The sequence below is a fragment of the Sciurus vulgaris genome, assembly GCF_902686455.1.
Source record: "Sciurus vulgaris genome assembly, chromosome: 5".
Classification (NCBI taxonomy): domain Eukaryota; kingdom Metazoa; phylum Chordata; class Mammalia; order Rodentia; family Sciuridae; genus Sciurus; species Sciurus vulgaris.
Window position 1 is genome coordinate 30,705,715 of NC_136465.1, and position 19,386 is coordinate 30,725,100.

The window sequence follows — 19,386 nt, forward strand, 5'->3', positions numbered from 1 at the left end:
TTTTCTGTCATCTCCCCATATTCTTTCCCCCTTCTCCCTACATGCTTTAGTATTTTGTAGACTATCACTAATACTTAATTCTTCAGCCTATTCTATATTATTGCCCACTTTTCTCATTGGTTAGTAGAGTTGTGGGGCTCATTATTAATAAGTTTTTAACTATTAAATTACTGCTGTTACTGGTGATTACTCTCTTTTTTCAAAATGGCACTGGTGGCTGAACCTAGCCTTTTGCTCACTCTAGGTTTGGATGCTTTGACACTGAGATATACCTCCAGATCAGGGTACATTTTAGAGGTAATAGCTCACTAAAAATTCCTCTCATACTAGACAAAGAGAAATCATCACAACAGATGAACAAGCAACAACGAAAAAAAATAAAAGGAGATATTTCAAAGATAAGCCAACAAGATGTCTCTAAAAGTTCATAACTCCTCAATAGGTTAGTCCACAGATAGCAAAGTGGATGAAGTGCCAGATGATGAATTTAAAAGTTGATTGTTAAAACCATCAATGAGTTAAAAGAAGAACAAAGGAATAAAATAAAGGAGAAAATACAGACTATGAAAGAGCATTTCAATAAATAGAGATTCTGAAAAAGAGCCAAACAAAAATTTTGGAAATGAAAAGCTCAATATATCAAATAAAAAAATTCAGTTGAGGGTCTCACCAATGAACTAGATCAAGAAGAAGAAAGAATATTGAAGGTCAAAGACATTGTGGTTGACTTAGAATATTCAGACAGTAACAAAGAGGAGAAATAAGAAACTATAAACAGAATATATAAGATTTCTGGGACAACATTAAAAGATCCATCATATGACTCAGGTTTTAAGGAAGGAGGGGAGATATGGACTAATGATAAAGAAAAATTATTCAGTAATATAATAGCAGAAAATTTTCCTAATGAGATGTACATACAAATAGTAGAGGCATTTAGAAGTCCAAAAAGACTGAGAATGGTGCAGTATGCTTATAATCCCAGTGACTTAGGAGGCTGAGGTAGGAGGATCACAAGTTTGAGGACAGCTTCAGCTACTTAGCAAAGTTTGAAGTAACTTAGTGAGATCTTATCTTATTATAAAATATAAAAAGCATCTTTGATATATTCAGTAGTAGAGTGCCTCTAAATTCAATACCAAGCACATATAAAAAAGGAACTTTAAATAGTTCCAGAAAAGAACTTCTTCATGACATATTCTTAAAAATGCTGAAATTTAGAACAAAGGGTCTTGAAAACTTCAAGAAAGAAGCACCAAATCAATTATAAAGCTAACTCATCAGAATAACAGCAGACTTCTGATCAGAAACTCTAAAGGCAAAGAGGGCATGGAATGATGTATTTCAAGTCCTGAAAGACAATAACTGCTATCCTAAACTACATTATCAGCAAAATTGTCTTTAGAATTAAAGGGAATACAAACCTTCCAAGACAAGCACAAACTAAAGGAATTCACAACTACTTAGCCAGCATTGCAGAAGATACTTAAAGGAATCCTTCACACAGAACAAAAATATAAATATAACAAAGGGAGTCAGGAAAGAATCCCACAAAAAGAATAGATAAGGAAATGAGAATTAGGAATGATTCAAATGTTAGAAATAAAACAAAACAATAAAAAGTAACACCTATCTCTCTATAATAACACTGAATGTACATGATCTTAATTGTCCAATTAAAAGACATCAACTGGAAGATTGTATTAAAAAATAAAAAACAAGACACACCACACAGGCAAAGACATTCACAGATTGAAAGTGAAAGGATGGAAAATGATATTGCTTATAAATGGAATTCTAAAACAAGCAGGAGGAACTACACTCTTACCAGATAAAGCAAATTTCAAACCAAAATAACTAGAAGAGGCAAATAATGAATTATATGGTGGTAAAGTGAACAATCTAACAAAAATAATATAATAATTATTATAAATATATATGACCTGAATATAGGTGCACTTAACTTCATAAAATAAATAATTCTCAACATAAAGGGACAGCTAAACCCTGATACAATAAGAGGGGGAAATTTCAATACTCCACTCTCACTAACAGATAGGTCATCCAGATAGAAAATCAACAAATACACAATGCATTTAAACTATATTATAGATCAAATGTCCTTAAGAGATACCTACAAAATATTTCATCAAAATAAATTCACTTTCTTCTTAGTCACTCATGGAACTTTCTCCAAAATTGATCATTTATTTATTAGACCATAAGTTCTTAGAAAATATAAGAAAAATTGAAATAATCTCTGCACTTTTAAGACTGTAATAGAATGAAATTAGAAATCAATAGCAAAACACAAATTATAGAAATTGCACAAATACATGGAGATTTAATAATACATTTGTGAGTGGTGGATGGGTCATTGAAAAACTCAGAGGGAAAATTTAAAAATACTTTAAAAAAAATGGAAACATAAAATATCTGTGCTGCATCCATGAGATGTGACAAAGGCAGTTAGTTCTAAGAGGGAAATTTATAGCCACGAGTGCCTACATTAAGAAAACCACAATCTCAAATAAATAACTGAAGGTCTTGTAGTCTTAGGAAAATAAGAGCAAACCAATCCCCAAACCAGCAGAAGGAAAAAAATAAAAAATATTAGAGTTGAAATTAATGAAATAGAGAATAAAAATACACTGGACCAATAAGACAATTAGTTGGTGCATTGAAAAGATAACCATGATTGATAAACCCTTAGTCAAACTAATTGTAAGAGAGAGAAGACCTGAATTAATGAAAAGTAGAGATGAAAAATGAATATTACAGAAGATACCACTGAAGTCCAGAGGACCATTAGGAACTTTTACAAAAACATATATTCCAATAAATTGGAAAACTAGAAGAAAATGATAAATTTCTAGACACATACAACTTATCAAAATTGAATCAAGAGAATATAGAAAACCTAAACAGACTGATGATAAGCAATGAGATTCAAGCAGTAATAAAAACCTTTCCAACAAAGAAAGGCCCAGGAACTGATAGGTTTACAACTGAATTTTACCAGATATTTAAGGAACTAATACCCATACTCTTTAAATTGTTCCATGAAATAGAAAAGAAGGGATAGTTTCCAAAGTTATGCTATGAAGTCAGTATCATCCTCATACTAAAGCCTGATATGGATGCATCAAGGAAAGAACACTGTAGACCAATATCCTTGATGATTTTAAATGAAAATTTTCTTAATAAAATACTTGCAAACTGAATTCATCAACACAGTGGGAAAAAAATCAAACATCATGATCAAGTTGGTTTCATCCTAAGGATGCAATGATAATGTAACATTGAATGGATAAATGTAATACATCACATAAATAGAATCACAAAAATCACCTGCTCGTTGTAATATATTTGAGTACATTTTTGGACATTCTCTAAGACCTTAAAAAGTTGCTTTATATAATTCCTGTGAAAATTTAATATTGTATGGGTTGAGGTATATAACTCAGGGGTTGTATTAGTCAGGGTTCTCTAGAGGAACAGAATCAACAGGAAGTATGATTATAAAAGGGGTTTAATTAGATTGGTTTATGCAACCAGAAGCTGAATAGTCCAAAATAGCCATCTGCAGTTGGAGAGTTAGAAGAAACAGCAGCTGCAAAATTCAAGATTCAGAAGCCCCAGAACAAGAAAGATTAACAGTGCTACTCTAGTTCGAGAACAAGGCTTCTGGAAACTACCTGGAGAATTACTGGCAGAGTCTGCTTTGGAAGAGTGAAGAAGTGAGAGTCCGATATCCTCAGATAATCGAAGCAACAATTAAGAACCCATTCAAGAAGAGCCCAGCTTCCATCTGTACCTGCTTCCATGATCTTCCAACTTTTATTCCACTTAATAGGGCAATGCTGCCCATCCTTAGGGAGGGGCTCCACTTCAGTTCACTATCCCACATTCCAATATTCCTAGATATGCCTGCATCGATAACCCAGAAGCCTCTTAATCATAGGCATCTCTTAATCCAATCAAGTTGACAATTCGAATTAACCATTACAGTGGTACAGTGTTTGTCTAGCATACATGAGACTCTTAGTTACATCTCCAGCAACACACACACACACAATATTTATCTTGTTTCTTTGTAATCTATTTAAAGGTTTTTAAAACTCAAAACTCCACAAATAAATTTATCTGTGGAAATTCTAATGTTTTCTTAACTGTCAAAATTCATAGTCTGTCATGAAAACAAACAAAAAGACCCCAAAGAACTCCAAAGATTTTAATGTACAGCAATGATCCATACATTAAAATGGCACCTTAAGTTGGAAATCAAGTTTAGAACCAAATTAGACCCTTTAAGAGGACCTCAGAAGACACTCTGTAATCTAACAAGAATTAGTTTTGTAATATGAATATTGGTTTATTTGTAAATAAATAACTGTTTATTCATGAAAAACAGAACCCAGCCTCAGTTAGTGTCTTGAAATCACATATAAAGATGAACCATTTAAGGTCTTTTTGCTCAATGTTGTCTAATGGACTTCCATTCAGAAGTAAATGATTTAGCAGATGGAATATTTTCACTCTTAATATACTATATTTCAGATATTTTATTGCTATGATTTCTTTTGCCATTTTTAGTACCATCTGTGGAACAAATTAATGTGTACTTACTTTGGAGTCAAAATATTAAAAACAGAGACTTTAACACCTAGATTCTCTTAGTGATCCAACTGCAGTATCTAGAACAATGCCAAAAATGGATGCTAAGCAGCAAAAGGAAAAGAGAAAAATGTTTTTAAGCAGCTGAAATATTCATTGAAAGGTCATTGTCTTATGTCTTTCTGCTGCTCTCAGAGAATCTACTGGACAAATAGCCTGGATAATAGACATGCTTTGCAGATGCAAAATGGATGTTACTTTATACCCAATGCTAAAAGGCTTTAGTTGACTTCCTGGTCCACAGAAAATAACTTTCAAAGACACATAAGAAGATTAGAGAAGAAAGATCTGTTAGGGAAATGTATTTCTCTAGTGGGGCAGAAGGGAAGGGAGATAATTCATAGTATGAGAAAAAAAGGGAATAATTAGAAAAAGCATGTTTTAAAGAAATAGATGCAAGAACCATAAAACCAAAACAATTTTGGAAGATATGTTTAAAAATAAAATCACCCTAGTGGCACTGAGAATAGCATGACACTTAAAAACTGTACTTTAAAGAAATTCCTGGTTCATACTAAAAATTTAACTATATTCAGTATTCCCATTTAACTCAGAGAAAAATGATTAATGCAAATGATCCACACCTTGAGAATCAGCATACTCTATATGGAAATAACTAAAGTGGGACACAAAAAGAATAGATTTTTACCTTAAAGTAAGCTATATTCTGTATCAATGCTCTCCAATATTCTGTAACAATGTTCTCTCTAGTATAAATGCAATGTGTGAGCCACACTTAAATTTTCTGATAGACATATTAAGTAAAATGAAATAAGCAAAATTACTTTTATGTATATTTTGTTTAAATCAATATATATTTTGCTTAATCCAGTATATCTAAATTATTGCAATATGTGATCATTATAAAAATACTTAATGAAATATTATGAATTTTGAATTTAGTTTACATTTTATACAGACAAGTAAATATCTCAATAGAGATGCTAAAATTTCATCTGAAACGCCTGATGTGCACTTAGAGTACATAATATTTACAGTTGAAAATACATACTCAAATTATTCCAAACATACTTATTGTCTAATAACCAAATCAAGCATTAGTTTTTAAACTAAATTTAAGTTAATTAAAATTAAAAGTTGTACCCCATTTGTGTACAATGAATCAAAATGTAGTCTGTAAAAATAAAAATATACATTACTTAAAAAAATTAATAAAATTTGGATTCTTTTTTTCAGTTGCACTAGTCACCCTTCAAATCTCAGTCTTGGACAGTGCTATCCTGTATGGACAAGATTTTGAAGCATCAGCAAAAATGGGATGCAAAGCCTTAAGATTCAAATTTCTGAAGAATTTGATGTAGTATTTATAATCACTCTATCATATACTCATGATTCAATAAATGAGTGGTAAATATGCCAATTTAAAACTGTTTACATATTTTAATTTTAAATAAATGAGCTAGCTTTGTAAAAAATTCATTGACATGTGACTTACTGGTCAATGAGACCTCATGAATAAGATGCTAATATTTAGAATAAATATCAGAAGAATCCTACACAGGTAAGCATTGCAGTGAATCTTTTGAAGATCTGAAACTCCTTCATTTTGAAACTCCTTCATTTTGGGGGGCGTGAGTTTAATTTTAAGGAAGCAGGAAAGGATAATTTTAAATATAAAACATAAATAAAATACCATCTGATTAGATTAACGATGTAAAAAAGGGAAAATATTTCATTCTGCCTTCATATTAGGAAAATACAGAGTTAAAACAGTAATATATGATATTTCATATGGTGACTTTTAAAATTATATTTCCACATGTATATGTGATAAGTTATTTACAGCATTCTCCCACAAATGTGGTGGTGCTTAACTTTTGAATAGTGGAGATTTTGTTATGTTGCTCGCATTTAATTCAAATGTAAACTCGTTTCCTATAACTTTATCTTGTTATTTCATCTCTTTAGTGCAAATTTGGCTAATGCAAAGGCTCACATTATGAAAGTTTATTGAAGAAAAGTAGTTTTCTACAATTAGCAGCAAACTTTATTACCTTCCTTATGCACAGATTTCTAGATAAATCCATTGTATGAATCGCCAAGTAGATATTTCATATGTATTTTTAAATTTGATTTATATCTCATTTTTCTAGGTCTGCAGGATCTGGACTGAGACCATGGTTTCTAGATGAAAGGAAATAGGCATAGGGAGTTTAAGTGATACCCAGGGTAGTTTTTAGCAATAGAGGTAGAGCCAGAACCCAATCAGAGAAGTCAGGATTTCCTCCAAAATCCTAGAGCCAAGTTGCAAAGTAATTTCAGTATTTCTACTCACTTCTTGGTGCTTGAAGCCAACAAATAATGATTTAAATAAAGTGAGAGAATAATGTATTCTACAGAGAGAGAACTGGGCCTAGGGAATTTTGGAGAAGGAAACAAAACCTCTTCACTTGACCTCATTGTTTGAGCTTCTTTCCAGGAAATTGCTATCCATTTTAGTTTTCTCGACTCTTCTTTTGTAGCCCTCAGAAATTTCCCATATTATTTCTCTTCTGAATGTTCTTGGGCAGCAGGGTAGCAGTGGTGCTATAAGCCTAGACTTTAGAATCTAACAGATATTACCACCCTCAGACCTTATTACAAGGGCTACTGCTCAAGGCTCAAACACAATCAGAATTTCAGTAGCAATTCCGTCCTCATAGCTGAGATGCTTCCCATGAGGGCAAGGAGGCTGCAGCTCCAAGGAAGGAGCCAAATCAGTTCCTACCTCAACTTTTCCATACCACACTCTGGAAACCTAGATTCAGAATTCTCTGTTCAAATAGATCCTGAAAGAGGTTTCTTCTCCAAATCCTGCCTGCATGTGTTGTACTACTGACATAAGCTGCTATAAGCTGTCAGGTGGCCAAGGGTGGCTATTTTGTTTGTGTCATGTGAAGATGAGCTTGGATGTGATGACAGGGATATCCATAAATGTTTGCAGGTAGCCACTCATGACACAGGACAGACACAGGACTGGGAAGGGTAGAAGAGGTAACCTTTTTTTTTTTGTTCCTGAGCACACTCAGTATTCAGGAGTTCTATATGGGAACCTGGACTTCTAGGATTTTATGAAGCAGTACTTGTCACACTGAGCATGTATGAGACATTTTGCTCAGAAGTTTATTAACTTGACTTGTTGAGTCATTAGCAGTATGGTATATAAACCTTCTTTTGTCTTGAGCACTAGAAAATACTGGAGATAGACCTCTGCAAATGGAAGAGCATTTGAATCCTGCTACAACTACTTTCATAAATTCAGAAAATACCTAGTACAGTGTTCAAATTCCTTGTGTGAAAAATAGGTATGAGGATACTATTGGCTTTTTAGATTTGGTGCACTACACTGTGATGCACTGTGATGTGGAGTGGTTAGCCTAGTGCTTAGAACAGTTAAGCACCTTCTTCTTCAAACAAAAACAACACATTACCTTTTCCTAAGTTAACTGCTGAGTTTTTTGACCATGTGGCATTTAACTGCAATTGTATACAGAAAGAAGGTGAAGCTGATTCCTTTTAGAATAGACCATTGGTGGACTGCAAATGAAATGTTAACCTCCAGTTAACTGAACAAGTCTTCATCCACAGAACTTCCTTTCTATTTCTGGGAGAAAGACAAGCATCTGTGGCAGCCATGAAGAATATGGAAAGTTCTTTCTTAAGGACTGGTTCTGAAGTGCTGTGACTTTGGTCAGAACCTCCATACTTCTGTTCCTAAGCAAAGAGTATGGGGGAGATCCTGAAGCAAAAGATCCAAGAATCACAAGAGAGAGGGAAAATGTTCCTAGTGAGATGGAAGTTCCATGATGTTCCAAAGGAGAGTGAGCAGACTGAAGGAAAGTTAGAGATGAAGTTGGGGGAAGGCAGCATTGGTTGGGCCACCCCGAAGAAGGAGGGAAAGAAAGGCAGCTCGGGGAACCTCTGGGAAATGTAACAGTGCATCTCCAAGGAAAGGTGTCAGATAGAGAAAATGTGTGTGTGTGTCTGTGTGTGTGTGTGTGTGTGTGAGAGAGAGAGAGAGAGAGAGAGAGAGACAGAGAGAGAAAGAAAGAGAGAGAGAGAGAGAGAGAGAGAGAGAGAGAGAGTCGGGCCTGTGCCTTTGTTTTCTGCTTGTCCTAGAGTGTCTGCAGAGTCTGCCTATGGGGATGAGAATCTTGATCCTGGTGATGGTTAGCATTTGTGGCCCAGGGAGAACTTTAAAAAGTGCATTTCTATCACAAGCATCTTTACAAGGAAATACTTTTATTTTTTAAATTTATACAGAAATAATAAATGCTAGTTTAAAAAGTGATTTCTTTCTGGGTATTTCCCTATAACTTTTATCAAAAATAGCTTAATAAAATTTCCTTTCCTGTCATCTTAAAATTTTTTGCATATAGACTGAATTTTTATTTCGACGAAGACCTTGAGCTTGAAATAAGACTCTCCCTATGTGACTACAGCATTAATCAGTGTTGTACATTAAGGTGTTAAATAACATTTTAAGCATGATCTTTCTATTCCAGATTTGTGTGACAATCTATTTTGGCTTGAGGAAAAACTTGCTCAGCATTTTATCTGGAATTTAAACTTAGAGTTTTCATTTAATTGGGCATTAATTCAACATTCTTTAGCATTTTTTCTAAACCCTCTAACATACCATATGTTTGATATGTTTGAAATATGGCACAGGAAATTGATTTTGTTTCTTAACTATACAAAATATATATCAGATGACACATCAATGAGCCTAAGAGTCATGAGAATATAATCAATTCATCAGTGTAGATTTAATGTAATTCCAACCAAACATGCAGAGATATTTTTAAAATAGATTTGACAACTTGGTTCCCAAGTTTATATATAAGTGGAAATGGCAAAGAACAGCTGAGTCACTATTGAAGAGCTGTCAGAGGACCTACTCTACCAGATATAAAGATTGATATTAAACTATAATTGTTGTAGTCAGTGGAAAGAAATATAAAACAAAGGATAAGAACAAAGAATCTAAAAACGGTAGCATATATTTATTTATGATAAAGATAATCTTATAGCCAGGCATGGTGGCACAGGCCTATAATCCCAGAGGCTAGGGAGGCTGAGGCAGGAGGATTGAGAGTTCAAAACCAGCCTCAGGAAAAGCAAGGCGTGAGGCAACTCAGTGAGACCTGTCTCCAAATAGATTATAAAACAGGGGTGTGGATGTGGCTCAGTGCTTCTGAGTTCAATCCTCAGTACCCTCCCCACCCCAAAAAAAGATAATATTACAGCAAAGAATGTAAAAGACAACCTTTTAATAAGAAGTGATGGTGAATTCAAATCTGTAAGAAAACAGAAAACACTTACCCCTTAAACAAAGAGAAATTGCAGAGAGATCCTAAACATGAAGGTGAAACACTAAACAATAAAGCTTTACGAAAATAAAATAGAACATGTTCTTTAGAGTGGAAAGAGATTTCATAGGACATTAAGAACACAACCCTTCCTATCATATTTTTTTAAAATTTATAACTATAATAAGACAATGATATGGCAAACTAGAGCAGAAAAAGGAACTAGTCTTCAGAATATATAAAGAGCTCCAGCAAAACAATAGGATAAAGGCAGTTACCATCAGAAGAAAGGGCACCCACAAATGATTAACACACACACATGAAAGAAAAAAACATTTATTAGTGGTCAGGGAAGTTCCAATTAAAAGAGAGTAAGATACCACTACACTTCCTCAGAAATTACAAAATTCAAAAGGACAATCAGTATCAAATGTAAAAATTCTCACTCACTGCTGGTAGGTGTTGATACAATTACTTTTGAAAACCATTTACATTGAAACACAGTTTGTAAATAGGCATAGTCTGATTCAGCAATTCCACTCTCAGTTAAATAATCAACAGAAATGGGTATACATATGCACCAAGAGATAAGCGCAAGACAGTTCTCAGTAGCATTATTTATTATAGCACTAAGGGTCAAACAACCCCAGATACCCATCAAAGATACATGAATATATGATACTGTGTGAAAGAAGTCAAACACAAAAAATAGCTACTATATGATCCCATTTCAAAAACATGTAAGGGATATGGGGGTAGGAAGTACAGTAGAGTGAAACAGACATTATTACCTCATGTACATATATGACTGTATGACTGATATGATTCTCCAACATGCACATTCAGAAAAATGAGAAATTATACTCCACTTTTGTATGATTTCTCAAAATGCATGAATGCATTCTACTGTCACATATAACTAAGTAGAACAAATAAAAAAAATTTAAAAATCATAATAGACAAAACTAGAGTGTTAGAAGTAAGAATAGTAGAACAGGGTACAGCTGCATGTATCTGTGGTCCCAACCATACTTGAGGCTGAGGCAGGAAGGTTGCAGGAAGTTCAAGGCCAGCCTAGGCAGCCTAGTGAGACCCTATCTCAAAAACAAAAACAAAGCAGATCAAAATAAAAAACGCCCCAAAACTAATAATACCCATGGGAAAGAGGGAGGCTCTGGGAAATTGGGAGAAAAAAAAAAAAGGCAGCTTCAGGGGCAGATAAACAGGTACCCACTTTTCATTAATGCATAAAGTAATGCATCTATGTTTTTGTGCTTTTCTTTCTGTACTCACTTATTAGTTTGCTGGGACAACTGTCGCAAAGTACTCACAAACTGAGTTGCTTAAACAATGAAAAGTTATTTTCACACAGTTATAGAGCCCAAAATCCAAAATCAAGGTATTAGCAAGACCATTCTTGTTCTGAAACTTTAAGTAGAATTCTTCCCTGCTTCCTTTTAACTTATGGTGATGACCATTGATCCTTGTCATTCTGTTTTAGTCAGGTTTTTTGCTGCTATAACTAAAAGGATCTGACCAGCACAACTGTAGAGGAGAAAACATTTATTTGAGGGCTCATAGTTTCAGAGTTCTTAGTCCATAGAAGGCCAGCTCCATTTCGGGGCTCGAGGTGAGGCAGAACATCATGGCAGAAGAACATGGCAGAGCATGTTCAGGAGGCAGAGAGAGAGACTCCACTCTCCAGATGCAAAATATACACCCCATACCCACTACTCAGTTCCCACCTCCTCCAGCCACACTCTAACACTTCAATTAATCCCATCTGGGTTTAATTTACTGATTGGGTTAAGACTCTTACAACCGAATCATTTCTCCTCTGAACCCTCCTGCATTGTCTCACATGTGAGCTTTTGAGGGACACCTCACATCCAAACCATAACACATTCCTTGGTTTCAACTGCATCACTCCAGTTTCTGTCTCTATTGTCTTGATGTTTTATCTTTGTGTCTCTGTCTTCACATGCTACACTTCCGAGGCCCACCCTACTCTAGTATGATAATGACCCTAGGTCCAAAGATGGCCACATTTCTGAGGTAGTTGGGGTTAGGACTTTAGTATATCTATCGGGGGTACACCAATCTCCAAACCTTCAATAAAAATGTTGCCAAATGAGATTTAATCTTACCACTGAGCTGTTAGTTTTGCCATTTAAGTTTTCAGTTTGAATTGGCTATCTCTCTACGTAATTGTTCATTCGACACATAATATTTTGACATTGATGTTTTTCATTTGACAATACATTAAACGATATTTCAATGTTATGGCACATTTTTGTATCATATTATTTCTGTATAATATTCTGTTACAGGAGCTATTCAAGCTTTTTTTTTTTGTATCAGGGATTAAACCCAGTCTTAACCACTGACCAACATCACTAGCCCTTTTTTATACTTTATTTGGAGAGAGGGTCTACATTGCTTAGGGCCTCACTAAGTTACTGAGGCTGATTTTTGAACTTCCGATCCTCCTTCCTTAGGCTTCTGAGCTACTGAGATTACAGGCATGCTTCATCATGTCGACTGTATAAGCTCTTAACTGGGTTCTCTCGCTGTAAACTGAAATATTGCCTGATAATTTTAATACTATGAATAACTATTAGGAAAGCTTCATAGTAGTTCAATCATTTGATGTATCCACAAAATTATTTGAAATAAATTCTGACATATAGAAATGTGTGCAGTTAATACAGAATTAAATAAATTTTGATAACCATTAACAAATGCAGGTTTGGTATGTTTGCACCAGTTTCTGTTGATGAGAGTGGTAAGGATGCCTATTCCACACACCCACCCCAGTGTTACTAGCTGTTTTAAGTTTTTAATCAGTTTTTTGGAAAAAATATTTCACAGTTTTAATGTGCATAAACAGTGCTTGCGTCTTAAAATTTCCTTAAACGTACTTGCACAACTCCTCCAGTTTACAAAGATGTATTTTTATGCATTGCGTACTAGTTCCTGCACTTAATTTGGGAAGTTTGCAAGGCCAAATTTTTGTCACTAGAGCCACCATTTGAAATAGCTTTTAAGCTTTTTGTCATGTCTGATTATGTATACTAATATTATACGTTAGTATACATGTTACCATTAAGGTCTCTGTGTCATTCAGGAAATGTTCCTGAATCCTGAATTTAGGTCTATGGATAGAAAACAATGAAGAAAACTAAGAGAGCAAAATCTCACCTTGGAGAGAATACTCCTCTTATATTTCTGTGCAATAGTTTGGATCTTAAATGTGCCCCCAAAATGCATTAAAAGTTTGGTCTTCAGGGTTGTGCTATTGGGAGGTGGTGGAACCTTTAAGAGATGGGGTCTGGCAGTGGTCCTTGGATCATTAGGGTTGTGCTCTTGGATGGATGGTGGGACCCTGGTCCCTTTTTTTTTTTTTTTTTTTTTCTTTTTTTCTTTTTTGCTTCTCAGCCATGAGGTGAGTGGTTTTGTTCTACTACATGCTCATGCCATGATGTACAGCCCTGCCACAGTTCCAAAATCAATAGGACTAATCCAACAATGGACTGGAACTTCCAAAATTATAAGCCAAAATAAATATTTTCTCTTTATAAGCTGATTATCTTAGGTATGTGTTATAGTAACAGAAAACTGACAAACTAAGTTGTGTTTATTGACTCCCTTGGAAAACATTCTTAAAAATATTTTACTTACCAAGGCATTTATCAGGCTGGGAAGAGTCTATACTTTAGACTTCCCAAAAGTTGAAGAAAGAACTGTCCAACAGGATTTATTTGTTGCTTTTAAATTTCACTGTGTGGAGTTATGTTAGTACTTCACATGTTCTCTTGCTTTCCCTAAAATTTTCCAGATTTTGCCACACTTACTGAGAAGGAGCATTTTTGCCAATGCTAATTATCTGTCACTCTCTATGATTAGAAAGGTCCTGTAGACAAAAGTAAACATCATTTTGGCTACTGCATTTTATCCTTAAGTTTTCATATGGCTTAATGCCAACACAAACTCTCCTATTACCATCTTTCAAGATGATTCAGTAGTATAGTGATTCTTGCCAAAATCAACATGAAAATAACGGACAACACATTCTGTTTGGGTTGATAGAGCAATAATATATTGTTGTTTTTCTTCTGTCTGTCCATAGTCTCTAATTTAGGCCGTTCATCTCTAGTATGTCCAGTCAAATTTTGGTTCCTAACAGGCTTTGTGTTCCTTTGGATGCTTCATTGTATGCTCCTTCAATAATAAAATGTGTCTTCCAAGAGATAACGCTAGATTTTATTAAACATATATTCATCTTATTAAACATACGTATTTTAACCAATCCTTATTCATTCTTTAAGTTCACTGTGAGTGTAGCACAGTGCTGGTTTAGTGGCAGGCATTTGCAAGGCATTTGTTAGACAATTTATGATAAAGTAAGAACTAGTTTACAAATTTACAGGAAATAAGTGTATCTGCTGAGCAATGTCATATAAATTTGTTCTATCCCATTTGAAAAGACACCCTAAAGTATCCAAAACGAAGAAAGCTCATGATAAGATTTGACTTACTAGGTCAATGTTTTCTAAGCCAAGCCAGCAAAAGTGCATTTAGGAAAGGTTTAACCACACATGAAACTATGAAGATTTATGGCATTAGAAAACCACATCTGTTAAAAAGTCCATCAATCACTTGAAATAACCACTCTTCCAGGTTGACTATCCCTTGTTTCAAAACCACAAGAGAAGTTTTAGCAATTGCTATGAGTGAATTTATAATGTTTAATAAAAACTAGAATAATCTTAAACTGAAAAATGTAATGCATTTTTAAAAAGAATATAATGGTTTAGAAGGCAAATAGACCATTGACCTAGAAAAAAGCAAGTTGACCATATTACAAACAGCATCTTGAAGCGATAGATCAGTGGTTATTTTTAGTTCCATGGGAGGTGATTATTTCTCTTCAATTGCTGTCAGAAGGAGTGATTCCCATGACATGCAGATCTTCTTTAGTGCCCTGGGACTAGGACACAGCAGAAATGGCCAGCCACTGCGGCAGCATCTCACTCTCAGATCCTCTGCACTACCCCTGACAACTCTGTAGGGACTGTTGGAGCTTCTTGTAAGCCTTAACTATACTACAGTATTTAAGCCAGTATGCCCACTATTTGCAAATGCAGCCTTGTGTTTTAGGATATGATGGAGAATAAGGTAGGGTGCTTAGATCTGTTTAGCTATGTTTAGTTACATGATATGGATATCAGTCTGACATTTCTTGCAAGGCAGGTCTTTACTATCTGAATAAATTTTCTCTCCACTCCCCATTTTATAGCCATTCTTCAAATACATCTGAATGGAAAACCAATTATATCTCATGAAAATAGCTGTGTAATTTAGCTAAAATGAAATGTATAATTGTGTGTTTGCTCTTACTTATAATACATGATTTCATATGTAAAATAACAATAAGGACAATGATAACTATTTTACTAGATGTTCCAGGTGCAGATCAGAATGAGTTAAATCCTTAGCTTTAGCAGAGATTTATAATTCTGGCCTATGTCTTCCAGACGCCAAAGTCTCTTTTAAACTACTTCATAATTTATGAAGTTTTTGACATTTTAAACTAATTTGTTCTATTTTATAATTAAATGATTAGATTAATTTGTGTGTGAAGTTAATGAATTTCTAAGAGATAGTCCAGTTTGCCCACTCTGGCAAATGTTGTGTGATTGGTAGCAAAATTGATCCTGACATATCAAACATAAATTTTCTTCTGATGATAGAAAGGTTGTACACTACAGAAGCAGCAGTTTAATTCAAAAATTCTTGCCTGGGTTTGAGTGTGAGCTTTGCTACAACATGATGTGTGAGCTGGAGAAATCCTTGCACTTCTCAGTCTTTTGCTGTTTTCATTTATTGTGAGGTGACGATAGTAATGGTTTCATAAGGTTGTTGGGAAGACTAAGTAAGAGCGAATGGGAAGTCATACTGTACCATTTGACTCGGTCTAAGCTTTTACTATTATTATGCAATTCCACAATGTTTAAGAGTTGTCTTAAAATAAAACAGAGAAAGAATGGGTACAACAGGGTGATGTTGGATTGTATTCATTGGTCATTTGTTAACAAATGTATTTTTTTACACTTTCTAGGTTATAAACTCTGCTGAAAACTTGGATATAAAGAAAAGAAAAAAATAAAATACTAAAAAAATCAAATATCAAATATTATATCAAAAATTAAAAGCAGAGTGGAGATTGGTTCCAACAACTACTTAGATAAAAATCATAATGTTTCAAAAAAAAGGAAAGACAGTCCTATTTCTTTAATTTCCAATTAAATAATTGAAATTTGTCCCTCTTTAATTTAGTTTACACCAAAAGGCATTGAGATTTACCTCACATTAACTGTGGGAAAATCTATTTACCAAGCCATGAGCCCATTACATAAAATTCCACAGAGAATGGGTCTAGAATATAAACATTTTGGAGATACTCAGGATTGTGGAAGACATGAACTTCCTCTCAGCTGCACTTGTTTGAAATTTAAGATGCTTCATCTTGTAAGATCCATACAGGGAAATAATGAAATGATTATATTTATTGCTTTCTGATTCCATTGACTATAATTCTGTCTTTTGAAGTACTTCTAATAATGAATTTTAGAAAATCTTAACCCCCATGTGCCTTGACACAAAGTATGCAATAGGGTAATAAGGGTTACCCTATTTCATTTCTCAATGATGTTCATGATGAAAAATACATAATGAAAACAAATTATTCTATTTAGTTCAATTTATTAGAGTAAGAACTTTTTGGATTCCGTTTCTAAGAGAAAGGACAATTTCATAAAATTTGTGAAAAAAAGATTGGTTTTCTTATGATTACCCCAAATTTGCATCATATGTAGAATGACTTCTTATCTGATTAATGATGAATGAACTAGGACACAGCCTGTCCCCTGGCTTTTCTTATTTTACATATAAACCAAACAGAACATCGTTAATATTGACTTTTGACATACTCAGAAATAGAGCTAAGCTGCAAAAGCAACTGGGGATAAATGGAAAAAAAAAAACTGTTAGGTGGGGAAAAGTCTCAACTCTGTTAACTGGCCTTTAAAATCTTGCTTTTCCTAAGTGCTATCTGAGTTTCATTAATAAAATGTTCACTATGCTGCCTGAAATCTTACCATTTCAAAGAGAACAATTGGTTTCATTAGTTAGTTTTTCTTTCTAATATGTATTTTTAAAAGTTGTATTATAAAATTTGTATTGTAAAAAATTCAACAAATATGTACAGATCATTTTAAAATATTTGGCTTAATATTACCAACTGCTTATATTTGCTCTGGCAAGTTTCATTAAATTTGGTATACACAAAATAGAATTAAGGACAAGAATCATATGATCATCTCAATAGATGCAGAAAAAGTCTGTGATAAAAACCAGAACCCATTTATGTGAAAAATGATGGAGAAGGAACTTACCTCAACATTATAAATAACTGTATGACTAATCCCAATCCAACATCATACAGAACAGAGAAAAACTGAATGTTTTTCCTCTAAAACCAGGAACAAGCAACAACGTCCATTATTGCCACTCTTATTCAATATGGTTATTGAAACTAGCCAGAGCAAAATCAAACAAGAGAAGAAAATTAATGGGACGTATATAGGAAAAAAAAGGAGCCAAATTTTCTGTTTGCTATTGACATGATCCTACGTTTAGGAGGCTCAAAAAACTCCAGCAGAAGACTTCTAGAGATGATAAATAGATTTAGCATAATAGCAGGATACATGGTCAACTTTCACAAATCAATAGCTTTTCTGTACTCCAATAGTGATTCTGCTGAGGGAAAAAAAATCAGAAAAACTACCCCATTTACAATAGACTTAAAAATAAAAGATAATGTACTTGGGAAGTGAAAGACCTCTGCAATGAAAACTACAGAACACTGAAGAAAGAAATCTAAAAGACCTTAGAAAACAGAAAGACCTCCCATATTCTGCTATAGGCAGAATTAATATTGCCAAAAGGTCATAAAATCAAAAGTGTTACACAGATTAAATGCAATCCGAATCCCAATCAAAATACCAATGGCGTTCTTCACAAACCTAGAAAAAAAAAAGTCTTAAAATTCATTTGGAAGAATAAAAGACCCAGAATAATCAAAGCAATTTGGAACACAAAGAATGATGCTAGAGGCACCACAAAACCTGATTTCAAATTCCACTATAGAGTTATAGTAATTAGAACACCAGAGTATTAGTATCAAAACAGACATGGAGGCTGATGAAATAGAATAGAAGTTTCAGAGAAAAACCAACATAGTTAGAGTCATCTGATTCTTGACAAAGGTGCAAAAAACATATTTGGAGAAGAGATATTCTTTTCAACAAATGGTGCTGGGAAAACTGGGTATAAATATGTAGAAGAATGCAACTAAATACTTAACTTCCCACCCTGCACAAGTGTGAAAGACTTAGGAATTACAGCAGAAACTGCACTGGTAGAAGAAAACATAAGGTCAACACTCCAACATATTGTTGTGGGCACTGAATTCCTTAACAAGACACCTAAAGCTCAAGAAATAAAACTCAGAATCATTAAGCAAAATGGAACCAAATAAAAGCTTCTGCAGAGCAAAGGATTATTTCACTTACCATGATATTGTACAACTCCATCCACTTACCTGCAAATGCCATAGTTGTATTCTTCTATATGACAGAGTAATATTCCATTGTGCTTATATAACACAGTTTCTTTATCCATTAATCTATTGAAGGGCATCTAGGTCGGTTTAACAACGTAGTTATTGTGAATTGAGCTGCTATAAACATTGATGTGACTGCATTACTGTAGTATGCTGATTTTAAATCCTTTGGATATAAACTGAGGAGTGAAATAACTGCGTCAAATGGTGGGTCCATTCAGGTTTTCTGAGGAATCTCCATATTGCTTTCCAGAATAGCTGCACAAATTTGCAACTCCACCAGCATGTATGAGTGTGCCTTTTCCCCCACAGCCTCACCAACACCAATTATTGCCTGTATTCTTGGTAATAGTCATTCTAATTGGAGCGAGATGAAATCTTAGGATGGCTTTTACTTGAATTTCTCTAATTACTAGAGATGTTGAACACTTTTCCAAATATTTGTTGATCACTTGTATATCTTCTGTGAACTGTCTGTTCAGTTTCTTGGCCCATTTATTGACGAGTTCTTTGTAGTTTTGGTGTAAAGTTTTGTAAGTTCTTTATAAATTCTGGCAATTAGTGCTCTATGTGATGTGTGTATGGAAAAGATTTTCTCACACTCTGTAGGCTCTCTTTTCACATTATTGATTATAGCCTTTGCTGAGAAAAAGCTTTTTAGTTTGAATCCATTCCATGTATTGATTCTTGCCTTCATTTCTTGTGCTTTGG